The 22,458-nt window shown below is 35.1% G+C and overlaps 1 protein-coding gene across 1 annotated transcript in view; it reads left to right on the forward strand.

The window, feature by feature from the left end:
- Positions 1 to 14,922: 14,922 nt before the first annotated feature.
- The window catches only part of LOC113231406 (protein drumstick), a 30,626-nt gene continuing 23,090 nt past the window's right edge, over positions 14,923 to 22,458 (forward strand). The window contains exon 1 of the mRNA XM_026465713.1: positions 14,923 to 15,162. The gene's annotated coding sequence lies outside the window, so the exon portion shown is untranslated. The remainder of the gene's footprint in view (positions 15,163 to 22,458) is intronic.

Below are 22,458 nucleotides of genomic sequence, written 5' to 3' on the forward strand. Positions count from 1 at the left end.
GGATTTTTTTAGCGATCGATTGAGGTTTGCGGCGGGCTTCGTTCGGGATGCAAATGTGGTGTTTACGAAGTCGGCACACGCCTAGCTAAAGGCTTTATGGTTTAATAAACACATTTCGTTGCTTTTAAGCGAGACTGTGGGGACTTTGAAGGTTTATCGATGGTATTGTTATAGTACATCTTCGTTACAGCTATCTTTCTTAGAGAAAAAATCAACTTTTCGAACTATTGCTGGCCTACCTAGGAAATATATGCAACTATAGTGTTACTTTCAGTTTTTTACATGTCATACAACCGTGGAAACTTTTTACTTTGCAAATAAAATATACTGAAAGTTGAAGGGCTGTTGAAGTTCATGTGGTCGAAAAATCATTGAAACATTCGCCCGCCCCATGCCAATAACAATGGCCTATAATTCGTATCGTCAACCCACGCAGGCCGGTATTCAATTAAAAGAAACTCCAAAAGAACAACATTTCGTGCTTTAGATTTAATTTAAAGTAACTTTGTACGACAAATTAGTTTTACAAAATTTCAAATTACAGTGCATGACCCAGGTAATCTAATTTGTCTGTCTTTTTCTAGTCTTTTAGTAAATTTTCTAGTTCAAGCTGATTGCGTTGTCTTTAATTTTATAAACATCATAAACATAGCTACGACTTGGAAGTGTTTGTTATAAAACTTTCATAGTCAATGAATGTTGAAAGAGTTCATTTTGCCTTAGCGATAATTTTACATCCATTCAATCCTTTTATGTAGGGACAATGGTGTTTGAAACAGAGGAGGGTTGGTCACATCGGATACATATCTTAATTAGGCCGCACATGGCGTTCGACGATTTCTTTTTTTATATATCCGCCCGCCTGTGCGTGACGAATATATGTGTAGACGCACCAAACAAACGTTTACGCTCCAAAATACTAATTCCACAAAATCTCTTTCAAAATAAAGCTAGTTTACATTTTCCGATACGCATAGTTAAGTTTGTATTTAAAAGAAGATGCGATAATTAGAAGAACCGTTGACAAGCTCGTTCTTTCACTGGAGTTAATTAATAGAGTGCGATCGGTTAAGTTGTAATGATAGTTGTGAATGAAAACTCGTTAGTAGAGCTGTAATTTCGATGATGAGTATCGAGGGAGGTCGGAGTGTTTTATCGTGTTACGAGGTGTGGATTTTCTCTTCTTTTGATAAGCTTTACATTATATTGAAGGTTTAAAAACACTGTTAGTCACGTAGATAAAATACCTTACTTATTAGTTACGTAGTTATATACTTGCCGTAATATGTTTTTTAGCGTTTTCTTTAAGTATTAGATAAAAATAGTAAAATGTAGTAAACACTGATGTTTAATTAAGTACTTACAACAAAATACGGTGTCAAAATATTATAGGTTTCATATTTGAGTACTTGAAGTTTTCATTCAAATTGTATTTTTTCTTTTGAAAATGTCATGTATAAATTTTTTTCTGTTCCTTTTATAATAATAAAGGTTCGTGAGGTACCCTGCCGAGTTCGCATAAATAAAATGCACCCGTGCATATCTGTTGGCTTTGGAGTTATGTTAGATCTTTCAGAGAATTGTTCTTGTGCTTTATTGTAGGTAGGATGTAAGAACAGATATGAAAAGTAAAGTAAGTGCTTATTGTATATATAATTATATATTCTAGAAGTTCTTGCCAAATGGAAACTGGCATAAAAATATATAGCTACAAGCATACATAGCAGTCATTTCGTTTGGTAAGTGTCCTTTTTCATTTTAACTAATTAGAAAGTTTCATTATACAGGTAATGGTACAAAATCGATACTTATAAACTTGAAATCGATATGGTGCCCAAAAGTCTTACTCATCGATTCTTCGGTGACCGTTTTCATTTGGACTATTCAGTGGAGAATTTTGCTTTCGCGGTCTTCAAAGATATAACTTTTTGATGAGAATTGAAACTGCTTCCGTTTTGAAGTTGTCGGCCGTTTCAATACTAATTAATATTTGCGCTTGGCATCCATATGTATTTACTTTTATTTTCGGCATCTATTATATATAAGTATTTCAGGTTGGTGGCAAAACACCCACGATTCATATCACAAGATTACCTATCACAATCCTTCGAGAGCGGTGCGCAGGCGCGAGCAGAGCGTTCCCACGGCGCATCGCCCGCGGCAGTGCGCGACTGAAGCGACGCGACGTGCGCCCGCGTCGCCGCCGCCGCCGCGTCGGGCTGCAGACGCCGCCGACGATTACTCCGAAACCAGGTCCGTCGATAGGGGAACAAAGATTTGACTTCACCATTCTCTCAAAAATTGCAAATTCATTTGCATCTCGTAACATCCGCAACTGTATGATAGATAGATATATAATAAATTTACGCACGGTTCAATGCAGGGTTGAAAACAAAAGAAATTAAAACAAAATTATGGATTTATAAAAAAGTTGTATATTGTATGAAAGATGTCAAGGTGAAATGAAAAGCGTTTAAAGTAATAATGTAATCTAAACAATTGGTCTTAACATTTCTGTCGCCGGACCTGCTTTTGAACCACCCGATTAAGGTACTGAGATGACAGTTCAAGATTACATCTCGAAGACTTCTTCTGGCAATTTCCCTGCATAGAGATATAGTGGATGCAAAGACTCCAGTTGGAAAATTATAAGGTAAGGAACTGTTGAGTCTCAAAGCTAATTTAAGCAGCATAAATTAGAAGTTGTTTGTGAAATCTTAATGTTCGTAAAATTCTTTACAAATTGAAACTTTATAGCGGGTGAAGCTGTTTACTTTTAAAGGCTTTTTGAGTTGATAGTCGTCTAAATGTTTCTGGCTGAATAGTTCTAACAAGCTCTTCTTTAATTTATACCTACCACTTAGCGGGACGTTCAGTTTATAGGCGGCGCTCTTCCAGAATTAACCTCTATTAGCGACAACTAAGCAGGGCTATAGTTATAAGGTGAATTGTCGGTAACAAGACGCCATAAAGAAAGCTAGTAAAGTTTCACTTAACCAGCGATTTGGGCCTTTAAAAACAGTCGGCGAATCTATGTTCAAAGTGTAGGAATTATTACTATTGTGAGGGCATTACTCTCCATTCTTTAGCTCATCGGCATGGCGAGATGAATGGTCGGAGTGTGTACATGTTCGGGTCTGTTCTCTGTTACAATGGCTGGCCTGTCCTCCTATTATTAGTGGCGGCGTGCCTTTATGCGCGGACGTCACACGATAAAGGGGGGTATAAATAAGCGAGAGCACACGTCATGTTCGTTGGGGGACGGCGACGTCAATGGGGGCCGTTATAGCCCTATATTATAGGCGCGACGTAATTTATTCGCGTGAAACGTAAAGCATTTTAGGCAGGCTCGTGGGCTTCATCCTGTTTGGCTTGTAATATGAGCTTTCGGTTCCGAGTTAGGTATCTGGTACGTAATTTTCATTTCGGTGTCTGTTAGCTGGGCAATTGTAGTAACGAATGTCGTGTATGATATGGAATCTAACAAATAGTTCACTACAGAATGAAAATCATATCGGAGAGTGGGTAAGGGCAAGGCTATGTTCAGAAACCGTACGTTTTGCACTTCAAGTGTCAATGGTGTCATCCCGTAAAAGCGGCATTTTAAAGACCACCCTTTGCAACAAAATGTTAATTGAATTCGAAGCGAAATAGGAAAGTTTTAAATAAAACGAGGCCCGCCCATCGCGGTTGCGCCTGCGCGTCAAAGCGGCCGCGTCGCGGGCGCACGACGGGTTCGCAACATTATTTGCGACGTGTCACCACCAACGTCGAGCAACAATAACATTTAACAAGTCACGAAAACACTTACAATTTTGCATTTTAAAACCTTAACATCCATTAACACGAATAACATAAGAATCAAACTCGTATAACAGTGTATTTCGAATGTGAAAATGTTACGTGGTTTTCCTTTAGTCGAAGGCTGTAAATGCACCCTATCGGTTTTCCGCGGTGTTCCGAGAACGAGTATTGATTGTGTTTTGGCGACGTCTGTTTGCTCGGTGGAAACATTGTCGGTGACAAATAAAGACTTCCTGTGGGGTAAAGTAGGCAAATAACGCGCTACATCCGCTTGGTCCGTGCGGCGGCGGCGCTTGGAAAAGTTTCGGTATATACAGATCCAATCATGTTTTGAAGTACCTGTTAAGTTATGGTATATCACATAAGAGTTGGGACTGGGATGTAATTGTAAATATAAGTATGGAAATTGTAAATAAAGAAATGGAAATGTAAATATAAAAACTCGTACACTGAAATCTTTTGATTTAAAAATTGTTAATTTTGTTTTTATGACAATTTTATGGGTGTGAATTTATACGTTATTTGTGTTTTTAACTACAGTCAGATACGCTTTTGTACTAATAATAGCAAACGCATGTATCTGGTATGTGCTTGCCCACGAAAAAAAAATGTGACTTAAATTTAAGAGTTAGTTTGTCATAAAACTAGAAAGTGAACAAAATGCCAAATCTAAACAAACACAATACAAATGTCTTCAATATTCCGTTACTTTTTGTAAATATGCGAAGAATAAACAGTAAATATGTATGTTTTATTTTGTTTACGCCATCATTGATGATAAAAATTGTGAAGAAAGTAATTATGCAAAATGCTCAAATGAAAAATGTTCACCAAAATTTTACTTTTTGGTGAGTCACTGTAAGTTAGTTTACGACAATGTTTTATACATAAATTCTGTACATGTTATTAATTTTGTGATTTTTAAATTATCTTCCATATTTATTATAGGTGTACCTATACTATAAAACGCTTTAAACATTATTTTACTGAAAAATATTTAAGACTTACAAATAATTTGGATTTACAAATGAAACAGAGCGGAGTGGGGAAAAACTGTGTTTTATTTATGATACTGAGCGACGGAACGAACAACTCGTGCGCCTGGTGGTAAGCGACACACCTACCTATAACAGTTGCAGTGCTACTTAGATCTTTAAACCGCAAAGACCTGAGAAGCACTTCCAATGCGCTCGTCACCCTGATACATAAGTTGACAAGTCCTATCTGCCTGTTCAATTATGCAATTATCCAATGTGCAATTTCACCAGCACCCTTCAAAACTGGAACGAAGTAATGTGCATTACTGTTTAGCGGCAGAAATAGGTAAGGTGGCAGTACTTCCATAGATGAACTCTTTCATAAGGAGCTCTATAGCTACTAAAAACTATGTACCAGCAACCAATAGTATTATATCTTTATTTTGACATCTTCTCGCTATTTAATTATTTAAATTTTGTCTTCCTTGTTTTAATTTTAAACCCAATGAACCTCAATTTTTACTATTTGTGTTAATAAAACACGTCGATGCTTGTATGTTTAGCAAAAAACGTGGCCTTGTCCTCCCCGGTCTCAATGTTATGACTTAAATGTCTCGCCTTTGCAGATTTATCGATATTCGCATATAATCGACTAAATCTACATAATGTGAATGGTTTTTTTTGCATCTTTATCCGGTCTAGGTAAAAATATCTATATTAATGTATCGAAGATAGAGTTTTAATGTATACCTGGTGAGAGTCACAACCTAGGGTTGTATTAATTGTCAAAATACTTAATTTGCTCCTTACATCATGTACAGCCAGGAAGCTTGGCTTCTTGTCCAAGGTGAGGTATAATTTCACACCGAGACAAATGCTTCAGCTGTATCAAACACAAATCCAGTCGTGTATGGAGTACTGCTGCCAGCTGCCACCTATGGGATGGTTCTGTTACATATCAACTGGCTACTTGGTGATTTGGAATTAGAAGAGATGAAGTTGCAAAGCCTTAAATATCGCCGTAAAGTTGGCTGTTTATCGGTATTCTAAAGGATGTGTCACGGAAAGTGTGCGAAAGAATTACACGATTTGATTCCGTCTTCCCCTTTCCGTCATCGGGGGACTAAACGTAGGCTGGGGTTCCACTCCTATATTGTGTATATATCAAAGGTTTGCATGAAGTATTTCGCTTCCACATTTATATGGCTAATGGCTATGGAGGGGAATTCCCTGCCTGCATAGCATAGCGTTAAAATATGCAGTTTAAAGAAGTGACTGTTTGTGCAGCGTGATATGTTTTCAACGACGCGACGTACAAACGTTCTTTGTGATATACAAACTAAGTCTAAATATGCAAAAACAAGTATATCCGTACGTTACGTTCGTAGTCAGGTTTGTACAAATACTTGGTATTTTTCAAATCAATAAAAAATGTTAAAATTTGGTTAGGTGTAGGTTATGTAAATAATTTTCAGCGGTTTTTTATATATATATATTAAAAAGTTCGCCCAAAGAAGTATTGCCACCTTATCTATTTCTGCCGCCAAGCAGTAATGTCAGCATTACTGTATTACGGTTTTGAAGGGTAAGGGTGCTGGTGAAATCGCAGGCACATGGGACTTGTCAACTTATATCTCAGGGCGACAGGTGCATTGGCATTGCGCGACAGATCTTTGCAATTTAAAGAGCTGAGTGGCGCTGCCACTGTTATAGACAGGCGTGTAGCTTACCATCAGGCGCACGATTTCTTCCTCCAGTCATTTCATATAATAAAAAAAAACAAACAAAAATATGGAATCTACATTACGACAATGATCAGTATAATGTAGTGATTATACAGTAGTCTGTATCTTATTGAGTTTTTTTAAATACAGTTAATTAAACTACAAAATAATATTCATGAATAAAAATCATAGAACTAATTTATTTTTTGAGAACAACGAGATTTTGTACAGTGTACCAAATTGATTAATAATTCCCTATCGTAGTTAATTTGATTATTCCAAAAATATTAAACATAGTAAATTTCTGTACAGGAATTGATTTTTTTTCGGATCTAAATCGCGTACTATATCGAGTATACCTATAATCAGAAATAGAGAAGAAATAAGGGCCATCCATCCCTGGCAACTAATCAGGCAAATGAGCCTTATTATTTAAGTTCTAACTCTCGTTTGCACTGAAATAAAAAATTAGAAAGCTGAAATAGCACAGCGCCAACAACTGACCTGTGCGTACGTCTCCGTATATTCCAAAAATATTCTGTATTTATTGTAATAAACATAATATCTCTAACTATGTGGGGCTGTTCCATTCGGTGGTGTGGTAAAAACAGCAAAACTTCTAATTACAAAACAAACGGAAACACATTTCATCGGTAATTAAATATTAAAAATGTATTTTTTTTTAATTTTCGTCCATTATACCAAAGCGCAAGTTAAACTGATAGATTTGAAGTGAAACAATTGACGACACCCGTCAATTGTTTCGAATTGGGGCTGGCCAATCGGAGCGCAGTTGTCTCCGTAATGATATGGCAGAATACTGTTCAAACAAATTAAATGACATTTCGTCTCTATTTCTGGTTTACTCGATGCGCGTATATATCTTTTTAAATAAACCAGCGTTTCCGGCCTTTTACACGTCTCATGGTCATGGCTGATTGAGATGGTAAAGTCATCAACCAGTCATGTTTAATATTAGAGAAATGGCATTTATCGTATATCCACAGATTTTCGAATTTCCAAATTGAATTTCAAATAAAAGAAAACGGCACATCATCATTTAGAATATACATTTCCCAGTTACCTTTAATGCGACCTCAAGATTGTGACTGAATCATTCCGCCACGTGATTTTACTGGTTATATATATAACCTAATTCCAATTGACATTTAAAAATGATTTCTGTACTATGAAAATTTTAGGTAATTTGGATGTATAGAGGTGATTTGACGTCGATTAAGATGGAGAAAAAAGTTAGTTTACATATAAATGTAGTTTATTTTTTGGAGTCCATTTGTTTTTGGCAGAAACACCTGGCACTAATCGAAAAAGGAAGGATATAAGATATTCAATAAATCATTCAAAGTTTTATATGACATCATTCTCGAAATGATGTTCTTTTGTTTATTTTTCTAAAGTTGTAGTTTTTATATATTTTGGTCGAGTTTTAATATTGAACAGCCGAAATCTTTTTCAGCAATTTTTAGGATTCCCATAGTCAAAGTTAGTAATATATAATATTAAATATTTTTAATTTTTTTTAATTATTTTTTTATTTGTTAAGTGTAATAATTATGTGTGTTAGGTATATACGTATTCTGTTGCTTCCTCAATAAATTATTAGCTTATAGTTTTTCCTGTTACCCGAAAGTTGGAGGGTAGATATTGCTATAAAGCCGCCTATTGTACCTATTTATTTTTCATTTTTTATATTATTATGCATTTGACTCAGTATGCAATAAAGAATATTTATATTGTATTGTTATTTGTATTGATTTGTAGAACCAGTATACCTCCTTGCCTGTTTTTACCACGTAAAATCTACTCTAAACTCTTTAACCAAAAAATGTCCATTTGTATGTAAAACTTAATCCTATCGTAAATAATAATTAACTTATTACCTAACAAAAACACAATCTTTCAAATTTAATAACTAAATTAGTATGCTTCACATTTTACGAAACAAATGATTATTTTTACAGAAAACATTTATTAAGGGTCTCCAATCAAATTGTATACCTACTTTAAAAAAAGAAACTTCGACACATGTCATTTTGCCGCCGAATAATTGTATTTTACAATCGGTCCTAATAATAAATAATTCAATTTTGCAGTCTAAAGGATTAAATTACTGCCTTTGTCCATTCCGATATGCATGCGACGATAAAAATGTAAATTTGCTCCAACGACAATATAATTTACAATCTTATTGCTTTTATTTAGTGACATAGTTGAGACAATCAGTGACTGTGTGTTTTATTATATTATTTTTGCTACTTCATTATCGTTACCTAGTAGGAGGTAAAGGCTACCTTTTTTAATGGCATTTTTATATCCAAATTAATGAGTTGGCTCGTTAAAACGCGTTGTTATGAGCACTTTCCATTTCGTCGTATTTATTTGCAAGGCTTATAGGCTGCATGTATAAATGGACTGTAAACCACAAAATTCTGAATTAAAACCAGTTTTCAAGTGCGTTTTGCCCTTCGATTTTTTTTATTCTTTTATAATACCAAGTGATGGGATGAAGATGTCGTTCGCCTGGTGGTAAGCGACACTCCTGTCTTTGTCAGAGCTTTAAATCGCAAAGATCTTAGGAGCACTGCCACTGCGCCCGTCACCCTGAGACATAAGTTGACAAGTCCCATGTGCCAGTAATTTCACCAGTGCCCTTACCCTCCCAAATGGGAACGCAGTACATAGTGCTCACATTATTGTTTGGCGGCAATAGGTAACGTGGCAGTACATTCCTGGACGAACTGTTTCACAAGGAGCTCTATTGCCACTATAAAAAACATAAACTGTAGTGTCCCCTTGGGACTTTAGAATGCTGCAAGTATTCCTTTTCCAGTGAGACGTTTCTCCAATCGTTCGTTTTTACTTCATCATCAACTTATATAAGTCTTACTACAGGGCGCGGGTCTCTTTCAGTAGAGAATCATGAAAAAAAAATGTAATAAAACCATGCTAACTTTTTAAAATGTAATGTATACCTGCTCTTCGACGTTATCTGATTATCACGACCAAGCTGTCGCCAGTGCCATGTGGTCTAATAAGATCATATATTATATCGCAATTGTTGTAGTATTCAATGATGACTAATATAATAACCTTCTTCCCTGTTTATCTGTTATCTTAATGTGGATTTTCAAATATCCGCTTGGACATTAAAAAAGCATTTGAAATGATTTAATGTTGGCTCTTAAACTACCTGTGTAGTTAGGAATTCTTTGGAGGAATTCGGTGGCAGATTTGAGATTAGCTGCATTAATCATTGTAAATATTTTTGCATCGAAATTCTTGGCGTTTTTAAATGATCGCCCATTGATAAAGACTTCTTGAAATTCATTCAAGGTAACGATGTTAATGGAAATCAGAAGGTCATATTATGTTAACTTATATAGAATGAAACAATAATTGTACAAAAAAGACAATTGTGTGACAGACATTATTTTTAACCGACTATAAAAAAGGAGGTTATCAATTCGACTTTTATGTGTAGGTATGTCACGCGATTGCTCCGATAATTACATTCTCGCATATTTACACACTAAATAATAATAATAATATAATAGCGCACATACTCAACATAGCCCCGCTCTGGGAAACCCTGTGTCGCAGGTGCGATGGACACACACATAGACAACCACAAATTACACCCAAACTCACGAGAGAAATAAATGTAGGCCAAATATTTCTCCCGGCCTGGGAATCGAACCTGGGACCCCTGCTGGCAGTCCGGCATGGTAACCGTTCGGCCACAGAGGCAATTAAATGCTCACAATACGAAATAATTACCTACAAAAACTGCCATGTCATAATTACGCAAAATACCACATTGTAAATAAGAACGTAAAGTTTTAAATCGATTGTGTACAATATAGTTGAGAATTATAGGTAAGTGTAATTGCTTATTCGAGAAATACTTGCTATGTATATTGATATTTGCTTGCTTAAATTATGCACAATAATAAGATAAATATCGCACTGCTATTACATTAGTGTTGTAACTCAAAATATGTGAAATTCAAGATTCTATCATGACTGAACGTAAAATTTGATTCTCCACACGTCAATAAAACCGTCGTTAGAATTTTGTAAAAGACAAACAAAAGATCAAATCAAAAAGATCAATTTATGTGAGCCATTACTGGCCGAAACAATCCTTATTCAAAAATATTAAATTATGTTTTCCCTTTTATATTTAAGTGTATTTGCGCAAGTGCGACATTTTCTAGATTATGTGTAATAAACCTTAACCTATACATCAATTTTAATGATCTCTTACGGGAAGTGAATAATTCGTTTTTAATCGATTCCGAGAAAATACACTTTTTGAGTTAATACACTGTTGTATCAACAGTGCGATATTATTATTTTTACTTTTAACCGACTTCAATTCGAAGAAAATATTCCATCAGTAAGGGTGGCCAATTAGGGGATGAATCCAGTTTATTGAATTTCACCCCCTATCCGTTAATCTATTTCAATAAAACTTGGCACATAGATGTAATTCCAATGAAAGTAAAATGTAATGGCAACCTAGAGCTGATTTGATGATGGAAATGGCAGACAGATGGTTGAGGAACTGCTCAACAGTGTACAGCAGCTACCTTATGTTTAGGCTCATATTACCTATCCATTTTGAGGAGGACGTCCATATTATGCATTTCAGTTACCGTTGAAGTAACCACGGTATCGAACACAGCGAATGCGGAGCTAACTTTCGGAGTCGTTTTTTTAAATAAAAAGGTTACTATACGAATAAAATTCTTGTCAAGCCATTTGCATTTGTCATATGAGCATGTCTAAATCTTTGTTCGAAAAAATATATTTAGATATACTCGGGTAGGCAGAATCTATGGATCTCCACCTGCTACGGTCTTGACAAACTTCCTTCTCTTCGTCCAAAAATATATTTATAGAAAGTAAAAAAAATATTATAAATAATTTTAAAAAATCTGCAAATGTATTAATTGCCCGAAATCGGATTACACCTTTTATTTTCATATTAATTTGTTACATTCTGTATTCTGTTTATTTAATGTTGGGTCATACATAAATTCAATTCTCTTGAAAAAATGTATTAAAAAATTTTTTTTTTTCGTAGTATTTAAAATTCCAATATTTTTCAGAAAAACATCAGAGTTTCTGGAAATGATCTTTTTTGAAAACTTTCGGACGATTACCTAACATGTTAACTGAATTGAATCTTAAATTTATTCCCATATAAAAATTAAAAATTAAAAAATTAAAGAGAATGAGATAGATTAGATTTATTTAGATTTTGCTTTCTATTGAGTTTATTTAGATACTATTTTATTTTTTTCTGTTATTTAGATTTTATTCCTTATTTTTTATTATATTTTTAATTTTACGATAATCGGAGTGTTGACAGCGATTTCCAATTTAATCGACTTCCAATATTATTTACATAATATTCAACGATTCCTTTCAACTAATAATTAAGGCTTGATGTGGCTGCAAAATAGCCGATTAACTTCAATAAAGCATTGACTCTATTTAACCTGTCACGTCGTACTTACTAAGAAATCCGATAACATCTTGCTTCCATCGATCTGCATGACCGTACTTACTGTAAGTACAGTGCCTCTCAAAAGACACGACTTTAGTTTTAATTTTTAAAGTTACTTGTAACAAAAGATTATGTATGAATAGACTTAAGAATCTAAGCCTCGACTGTACTCTTGAAAGTTCTCACAGCATCATGAGAATGCTTTTTACAATCGATATTCAAAAAAGAACATCGATGTCTCTGTTGTCAACGAACAATTCTTTCTGAGATCAACCGCACCGACTTACATTTGAACTTCAACTGTATTATGAATTCATTAGAGTTGAAAATGATTTGTTTGAGTTGAGAATTTTATTGTTCCGTTTGGGTATGAATTGCGTCACCGACGAAAAAGACAAAGCACGATCGATCGAGCCGTATTGTCGAGCTAATGATGAGCCAAAACATTATTTTTAGAAGGTATACGGCTAGCTTGCTTTATATGGGGTACAGACGATCGGGTCCGAGATACAATTCGCTTTTATGGTGCCGGTAGCGCTGTAAACATGTTCAAAGTTTTCCAATACAGAGTTACTGCTTCTAAATCGATCGACAGCTTGTTTCGAATGCAATCAATTGTTTTCAATCTTCGTTGGACCATTTATATTCCTTTCGCGGGACCGCGTTTAACCGAGTAAAATCACTGTTGTAGGCAGAAAATAACCCCTAACGTGTCAGAAAATTATACAGTTCGCCTCAATTATACTTAAAGCATCGCGGGTAACGGTTATTATTATATTATGCACTATACACATTTTAATGTTAATGAAAAATTTTTGTCTCTGTGTTGGTTTCGTTGATGTCTTTTGTATGCATGTATTGTATTGTAGGCAGTGCCTTGCCTACAGTGTAGAGGAATTTCTTTTAAAGAAATTGTAATTATTATTTTTAATTTTGGACATTTGTATTTTGAAAATATTTAAATTTTTATTTGTATTTTTGTAGTTCGTATTTCTCTTTTAATTATTTTATTTTATATTAACATTAAAATTATTATTTAGCTTAATGACGATCATGTTATCCCTTGACATTATATTTCGAATTGTGATATGATGAAATAAATGATTCTATTCTACTATATTCTACATTCAAAAGTATGCTTACAAAATTTTATAGTATCGCCAATTTCAAAACTATGTAAAATGGATTAGGTTCATTTTCAATGGAAAGTTTTGACAAGTTGTATACTGATACTTACAAGAGAATGTAAAGCTCCCATATTTAGAATTTTTTTCAAACAATGTACCTAACTAATATCGATGAATAATATTTTGCGGTACAGAAAAGGAGGACTGCAAATATCCATGCAATGCAATTCCACATTCAAATTTCCAATCGTTCGTTCGACAGGTTTCAAAATTAGAAAATTAGCAACGCATGTCAACCCGGTGTGGTCGGAGTCCATTCATTCGGCCACAAAAGAGGACACTATCGAGTGTAATATTTTTTGTGTAGCCATAAAAGTTGCCGTTTGTTTCTCGATATTGTGAGCAAACATTTGGTTTTGGAGATATTGTTTTGTGACACTTTTCAGTCTATAATGTAGGACAATGACTCTATGCGCTCCCCGTAGTTTAGTACAATGAGGTCCAATTTCGTAGACAATAAATCGTCTAATATGTTTTGATGTTTTCGGTTGTGTCGCTGATTGGGGGTTTACGAGCGTGACGATGTTGTATGGAATGCAAGTTTTGTCAGCCTTTTGAGCATTGTGTCATTGTAGCGTTTGTTCTCTGAAGAAAAAGAGTATTTAACGGTCGCGTGTCAAGCTAGGGCCCGTTACGTTTACAATTTGAAATCTTTTGATCGCTGATTTGCCGTGGAACGCTATTATAATATTTCAGTCAACTGTGCTTACTTATTTTTGAAATGATTTTCTTTAAAGTACTGAATGACAATAAACATTTTTAGATATTAAAAGTATCTGAAAAATAATTTGTTTTAGGAATGTTTATTGCAGATATCTGCGTAAATTATATTCCTGTGAAAAGCGTCAATATATTTATAAAAATTATTTTAAAAAGCTTTGACTCATAATAAGACGATGCAATAATCAGTATACATAATGCAGTGAATGATGTGTGGGTGTGTACTTAAAGTGAAAACAAAACATTGGAGGCGGCGCGTAGCCCGGTAGCCGCGGGCGTACATAAATAACCGGCTTCACCGCAAACAGGCCGTATTTACGGCAATATAATATTTTATACATGCAGTACACGGAGGCTCTAATACGAGCCAACCTACACAATAACGAGAACGCGCGGAAGGCGTAACCCGGTGGCAATCTCTCGTCTCGCTCGACGACGCCCCAGGCGCGCGCCTAAGCGAGACGAACAACCACAAATTTATTGAAACGAAAAAAAAATCAACTGCTACTGCACTCCGCGTCGCCTCCACAGAACTAGACACATTTTTCCACGTCTCCGTGTGCGAGCGCAATGCATACCGCGGGTCGTGAGAGTGAGCGAGACGGGCAGTGGTCGGCGAGTAGCGCGCGCAGCTAAACGGTTGGTCATGTGGGCGCTGCCGGTGTTGCGCACGCGCAGCTACTTCGACGCGGCTGTGTTCCACGCTCACGCTGCGTCGTCCGACTCGCTTAGCCCGTGTGACCTTTACTTGGTGAACTTAGGAAGCGTCGTGAAACGTCCATTAGGCCCCTTCGTCCCGCGCAACAATGAGCATCCAGCACAACAGCGGCAGCACTGGAGTGAAAGGGACGACAGGCGATCGCCGATGCCGTAGCTAAAGGTATTCGTAGAATGCGTGATCTGTATCGGGCGGGCGGGAGGCGGCGCGGGGCGCGGGGCGCTTTCGGAAGCGGTGGCAGCTCCCATCGACTCCTGGGGTTATTCTTCCTCAGGCCACTGCTGCTCGAGCTACGTACCAAGCGAGCCAGTTTTTTCTGTCCACCGCAGCGCACGCCACACACTCGTTAAGCCCGTGCCAACACGAGAAGTCGCCACTAATAAATTACTGTTTTTTACTCCACACGAACAGTCTCCGCCGCGCTGCCGAGTAATTTATACGTAAAAATAAACATTAATCAGCAATAATCGCAGCTGGTAGCGCCAGAGCACTTACTGTGAGTACTATGACGTCTCTTATTATTTTTCATAATGAAATCGAGCTCTCTTAATTTCGGTTTGCAACATAGCTGGATGTGTGCTTGAGTTATTCGAAGCAGAGCCTTTATCTCACATCGAGATTCATAAATAAAACCCGGCTGTTCGATTAAGAGAGAAACGATTGGATCTATTTGTGTTTTGTTTCCAAATATGTGTGAATATTTGTTGAATACACTACGGTGTCTTGATTTAGATACTTATTTCATATTATCTTTGAGTACAAAACAATTTCAAATGTTTTGCCATGATTGACACGTATTTGCAAACAGTATTATGTTTTTATTTTGTGTAAATTTATGTTTTGTTTTGTGTGTAGAGTTGGTTTCCATTATTGCCATTTAATACTGTTTCTTATTAGAGCAATTATTATTCAAGTTCTAATGAAAAGTGATTTTTTCTACGATATTTTGTCCTATATATTTTTTTATTCATAGTTTTATTTTTGTACAACTAGACATAGACGAATATAATTTATGAAGGATTCCGAAAACCGATTAAAAAAGTTCCCATCCTTTGGTCCATAAAGAGAATTATTTGAATAATCGAGGTCTATTATCATGTAAATTGACCTTAGCGCCTCTCGGCGCTATGCTTCAAAAGGACATCGAGAAATATTGTCCACGTTATGAACATTTTTTTTGGGGATCCATTGGCGGTTTACAGATTTTTACCAATAAATCATAAGAAACAATATTGCTACTACCTCGATTTATCACTTTAAGTCAAACTTGTCGATTTGTGAGTTTCAAAAGCCGTAATTTAAAACCGAAAACTTATAGAATAAAGCTAAATAATAATATTCTTATATATCATACAGTGCTGATTTATGTATATTAAAGGTTAATGATTAAGTATTCAATTGACACGTACGTACTTTTATAAATTAAAATCTAGAGTTGTGAAAATATTCTTTTAAGTTCCAATCATATTCTGCAGAACCTTCGAAAATCAAACTTGAATCAAACAAAACTGAATTTAATCTAAATTTCTTTTGTGACAAAACACATGCACTCGAAGTTAAACCATTCACAGTCCGATTCTGTGACCATTTTGTTACGATTTATGGTTTATTGAACAATAAAAGAAGAACGGTTGAAGCAAAAACTTCGAATTTGAGATATTTTCGAGAGTATTAACGCCTTTTGTCCACATTCAAAGACCGCCGCGTGCATCATTATGTGCAATTTTTGACACTTTCGCTTCCCACGGGTTAATAACGTTTTCAAGGTATCTATAACTGTTAAAATATCTAATATCATGCCATAAAACATCATCAGTCGGAGATTTGTTTCTTTGCAGACCTTAACCACTAAACGTTACATTTTTTCCATACGTAATATGCTTTAAAACCTCTCTCTATCTTAAATATAAATCTTAATTATTTAACAACATAAGGAAAACAGTTAAATATATATAAAACACAATACTGCCCTTTCAAAATAAATTTATGAACGCGGAAATGCAAACTTAACCATTCGACGCCTTACGATTAAAATTACTTTAATATCGCTATAATCGTTACAAAAATGAATAACAAGTAGTGTTCAGGCACTTAGTAATTAAGGCTTTGTTTAAGTACGAATAAAAAGTGACTTATAAATATAAGCTGGAGTCAAGTAAAGGACAATGCGTTATAACGTATAGCTTACCGTTGTGTTTGAATTATTTCTTGATTTACGTTAGTGTACCATCTTAGAGGTGCCTTTAAAGAGTAACATAGTTAGTGTAAGATGGTAGCACATTGTTTCTTTACTATCTGTTGTTCTGGCCTGTTATAATTTTTTACCTGCAGATTTTTTCTATGTGTAAAAAATATTTTACTTAAAAAATTTGCTAAATAAAACTGAGTTCAACTGTTCAGTTGACCAGTTTCAACTTTTAATTTACGAACTATTTTTTGTTTTGTAAAAAATATATACATTTTACCTTATAGATATTAAAATTAATAATTAACAATTCACTGAAACAAACAAAAACCGATAAAAAAATACATTCAACTAAGCCCAAAATAAAAAAAAAACTTAATATCCTACTAAAATCCTCATTACAAATAATATGTTTGTCACCCTATATGTGTCAAAAACCGTAGAAACTAAAAGTATTTAGCGCCATAAAAACAACTGGTCGTAACAACTTGCCCTTTATAAACCTATAATTATGTTAACCCGTACTTGTTAATTAACTAAAACGGTCAATTTGGACTTTCGGAATAAATGTTGTATAAACCTACAGATTACAGAAGTGTGAAACTTACATTATTTAATATTACGTGTACTTGAATATTGAATAAATAATATAATAATACGTGCTAGACAATCTCACCAATTCCTAGGTCTCAAACTAGGGAATACCCTGTACTATGAGTACCAGTGTTCCCAGAACACCCAGACCAGAGACAGACCAGTTAGTAGAAGTAGAGCTCTTTGTGAAAGAGTTCATTCAGGGATGTACCTTACCTATTTCTGCCACCAAGCGGTAATGCCAGCATTGCTGTGTTCCTGTTTTGAAGGGTAAGAGTGCTGGTGAAATTACAGGTACATGGAACTTGTCTACTTATGTCTCTGGGTGACGGGCGCAGAGGCAGTGCCCCTCAGATCTTTGCGATTTAAAGCTCTTGACTGGCACTGTAACTGTTAGTAACAGGTTATATGCTACACAGCTTACCATCAGGCCCACGATTAGTTCGTCCCTTCACTTGATATTATAAAAGAAGACCAGAACCAATTTAGAAAAGTTGATTTCCAAATTGGTCCTACCGGAAAGCAAAACCTCCGCATCCAGCCCCTACAATGTGTATCTTTACGCCACCGAGGTAGTCAGTACTTCAGCATATAATCACCATGATATACTTGAATATCTAGGAATTAAACTTGGCACGAAAAAATCAGCAATCACTATTATCGTTGTTCAGAATTTGTTCCGTTGGTAGTTATTCCTTATTATGATTAAAAGGCGCGGATATGTTAAAATGACGAAATCGTCGGGGATAGTGCAATTACACGTAACTAGCATTGGATTCCACTTCGGTAATTTTGTGGCTGAATAAAATCCGCGTAAATGTCGTGGCAACCAAATTAGCGTGATTTACGGGAATCTATTATTATTAGTCCGTAGACAACATACGTAAAGTAATACTTACTGTACAATAGTGAAAGTCGTAGCCAATGAAATCACAAAGTAATAACTTTAAATCCCTCTCCTGTAAAATTTGGTTTAGTGCAGATGCGCGCCTTTTACCAATGCTACATACGCGGGTTTGAGCTATCCCCGACGAAATATTACTTAATTAAACAGAGTCCTTCTCCGCTCCATTTTAAGGAGACCGATATAGAGCGCGACATACTACTATACCTGTATAGAGAATAACAATATCTCGATAGGGCTAGGCATACGTTTTTAAAACATTTACGAGTAGGTTTTAGTAGTACCTGACATAATATGCGTAAAAAAAATCGCCCATATCTAAAGACTAAGTTACTTATTTTTTATTAGCCACAACGGACTTTAATGTTTTCTATTTAAGGTTTCCTTTCTTATTCCACAAGCCCTCAATTCAATCGAATTGTATCGAAATTTGTCTAGTCATTAAGCATTATCACACATGAATCGAATATATAATACTTCTCTTTTGCCGTCGGGTTAAAATATCTGATTGGCAATGTAAACCATTAAAGTTAAGTTTATGTGTGTAGCGAGCTAATTCCTTAATTTGAACGCCTGAGGCGCTTAATTTACATCACGTAATTGCTGACATTCTGTTCAATAGTCCAAGAGGCGATATTGATCTGTAGGACTATTTAGTTGAATAGGTTTGGTTGCTTTTTAAAAAGAGCTTTCTAAGCACCATATTATGATGAAAACGCTAGATAAAAGCACCAAAAAGATTTAACATAAACTGTTCTGCAATGGTAATTGTCTTTTTAAAAAAAGGTTTAGACCTTAATTACTTAATTATTATTATTTAATATTTCAAATTTTTAACTTAATAAGAATAGTAAGGAAACTTTTTATTGGCCTGGAAACTTTTGAAAACGAACATTTTGACGATATTTGTAAGCGTACAGTTTTTAAAATACGGGCTCCTGGACTATGCGTAACGCAGTGGCAATAACACGCGCCGCCTGCGCAATCTTCCAATTTGGGGTTTGACGATTTAAAACCAATAGCTATGAAGTTTTTTCTACTTACCTTATTTCTGGTTTACTAAGTCCAGCTACAAAGACGGACTTTAAGGCGAGTTTGTATATATATGCGTGTGTGGCTATTTAAGGGAAAAAGGTATCAATTTGTACGTTGTTTGTTAGTTACATGGTATCTGCAAGTCTACTCTAGGAAAAGCCCATCTACATGAAATGTAGAAAATGTCTTAGCCACGGTTAACGTGCCCGCTATACTCGAGCCAAGCGGCATGTCGCAGACAGACGGCAAACGCCCATGCGGAATGACTCTCATCCCTTGGAGTATGGGCCGGGCACTGGTGTGGGACGCCACATGTGCCGACAAACTTGCCCCGTCCCATCTCCAGCACACTAATAAGACAGCTGGCGGAAAGAATTAAAAGTAATAAGTACCAGAGTCTCGGCTCCGACTACGCATTTACAGTCTTTGGAGTCGAAACCCTTGGCCCGTGGGTTCCCAGTGACCTTCATCTGTATAAAATTTTATCCAAAAAATTAATAGACTGGCTGGGAAACCCAAGAGCCGGCAGCTACTTTGCCCAACGCATTAGCATAGCCTTACAAAGAGGGAAATGCCGCTGCCTGCCAGCATCTTGGCCACCTTGCCGCAGGGACCCAATTTTATTCATATAATTTAAAAATCCTAGTTTTACTTTCTTTTAGTATTTAAGCTTTTATTATACCTGTATATTGTCAAAATAAAAAGTAATAGTAATGCAGATGGTGAAATAGTCTTTTTATTCTTATACAGAATAATCATACCCATGATCACTAAATATATTATATAATAAACTACATATTGACAATTATAAATTTTTGTATGAAAAAAGGACCTCAAAAGATTGTGGAATTATATGTATTTGCTAAGTTTGAACTTGGTTACCGGAAAGTCGGTGGAACCCATTATACCGGATTCATCCCTTAATTTGCCAGTCTTAAGGATGGGATATTTTCTTCAAATTTGAACGAGATCATTACTGAGGTACTTCATTTCCAACAAAAAAAGAATTATCGGAATCGGTTTACAAATGTCAGAGTAATCGCGTAACATACACACAAAAATGCTATTTTTTCTCAGATATAAATCTCGTATATCGATTTCTTAGATTTTTTTATTTTTACACATATGAAATAAAAAAATTTTTTTTTAAAAAAAAAGGCGCTTAATCTTGCATATTTTTTTTTTTTTTTCAAACAAACTAACGCACTGGTCACAGATTCAATATGTAGCAATCGAGCAAACCTAACAACTCGATTATAACTACATTTTTATAACATTTACTCTGCTCTCTTTGCTCTACTGTAACATTTGTTGCAGTAGAGCTTTATCTCACACAATTACAACGGAAACATTACCATTATAGTAGTAAATGTTAATGTGTTTCCAAACTTTCGCAAAAACATTATTCAGTTGCTAAATTTAGTAAGAAATAAGGAATTTAGGTAATTACAGAGACATATATTGTATACTTAATTTCCTGTCACACTATGCTGAATAAAGAAGACATTTATAAGAGTGAAAGTATCCCTAAATTGCCTTTAAAGGTGCGTTCGAATTTTCAAATTCCATGACGGTTTTTTTTTGAGATCGGCGAGGACACTCCACGGGGAGCCTCTCTGCATGCCACTTTCTTTCAACGTCACCGAACTCCTTTAAAAAAAAATAAAATAAAAGTACCGTACATATATACGTGCCTCTCCATTCTTCTCCAAAAATGATTATTAATTGAAATATAAGGAAATTTCTTTCAATATTTTTTCCCTACATTTATTTTCTCAAAATTATACATGAATATAAATTTTCCACGCAGCCTTGCTTTCAACTTTATTTATTTATCGCAGGAGACATAACATTTTAACACGATTTTCTAAGCATAAGTGTGTAACTATGATATACATAGATATACACACATCAAAAAAAGTTTGCGATCACTTTTAAAACTTGAAATATTTTTTAATTTCTAAAAATATTTCAAAAACCTCTTTAGTGATACTATTATTTGTTTTTAATTTTAATTATTTATTTAATGTTGTACTTTTAACAAAAAAACTATTTATTACATATTTCTTAATAATATTTCCACATATTAAAAATATGTTAAGTTTTCAAACTGATCGCAAACTTTTTTTGATGTGTGTATGTACAATATAAATTCACCAAGGGATAAATGTGCACTTTTATTTTATTCAATACCATGAATGTTTGTACTACCATGACATTCATATATTTGTGAAAATACTCCACTAGTTTAGTAGATTCGAACCAGTACTTGTTTGCCTGATCGGGGCGAACCGCTCTGCCAACTGATGGAACCGTTCTTTGCAGAACCGAGGATGCCGATCTTTGTTTTTGGTTTATTAGTTTGATAGTGTCATTTATGAGAAATCTATGAAAGTTATAGTGATAAATGTGTATAAATTACACATAAAGTTCGAGAGAAAAGCATTGATGCGTGTTGATATGGAGAAAGATGTGTGTCAGGACCGTAGTAAGTGGGAGGCTATGTTAGTCTTTGGTTACGCCGATAGGAAAAGGGCGTAAAGTACTCGTACAGTATCATCGAGAGCAAAGCCCAAATTCAAATTATTCGATTCTTTACTTAAGTAAATTACTCTAGAAATCGTCAAATTGATATAATACTACAAACAACTTAGTAGGTACTTTAATAACTATAAATCCGAAATAACCGTAACATTAATAAACATTTACATGTAAAATTTTTGCATTTACGTAATGTTTTCTGATATTTTTGAAGATATGAACAAAATCACTCATATGCGTCGAGTATTTACACATTAACCCATGTTTACGAACCACAGGGTGGAATAATATTCGAAGACAATGATTATTTATTATCAGAACCGCTTTTGTCAATACACCGCCGCGGCCGAACCAGCGCTGTATCCATTAATAACATCTTTTGATACTTAAATATTGATCGAGGACATACAATTGATTATTGGGAGTTGGGATAGGAATATTAATTTGTGATTCTGTTAACTAAGTGTTTGAAAACATTAAAATTCCAGGCGTTCCTCGCGTTCCTATTTTTCATTCTTGTAGGCGCCCGCGGT

Source organism: Hyposmocoma kahamanoa, unplaced genomic scaffold (genome assembly GCF_003589595.1).
Source record: "Hyposmocoma kahamanoa isolate Upper Pololo Valley unplaced genomic scaffold, ASM358959v1 65, whole genome shotgun sequence".
NCBI lineage: Eukaryota > Metazoa > Arthropoda > Insecta > Lepidoptera > Cosmopterigidae > Hyposmocoma > Hyposmocoma kahamanoa.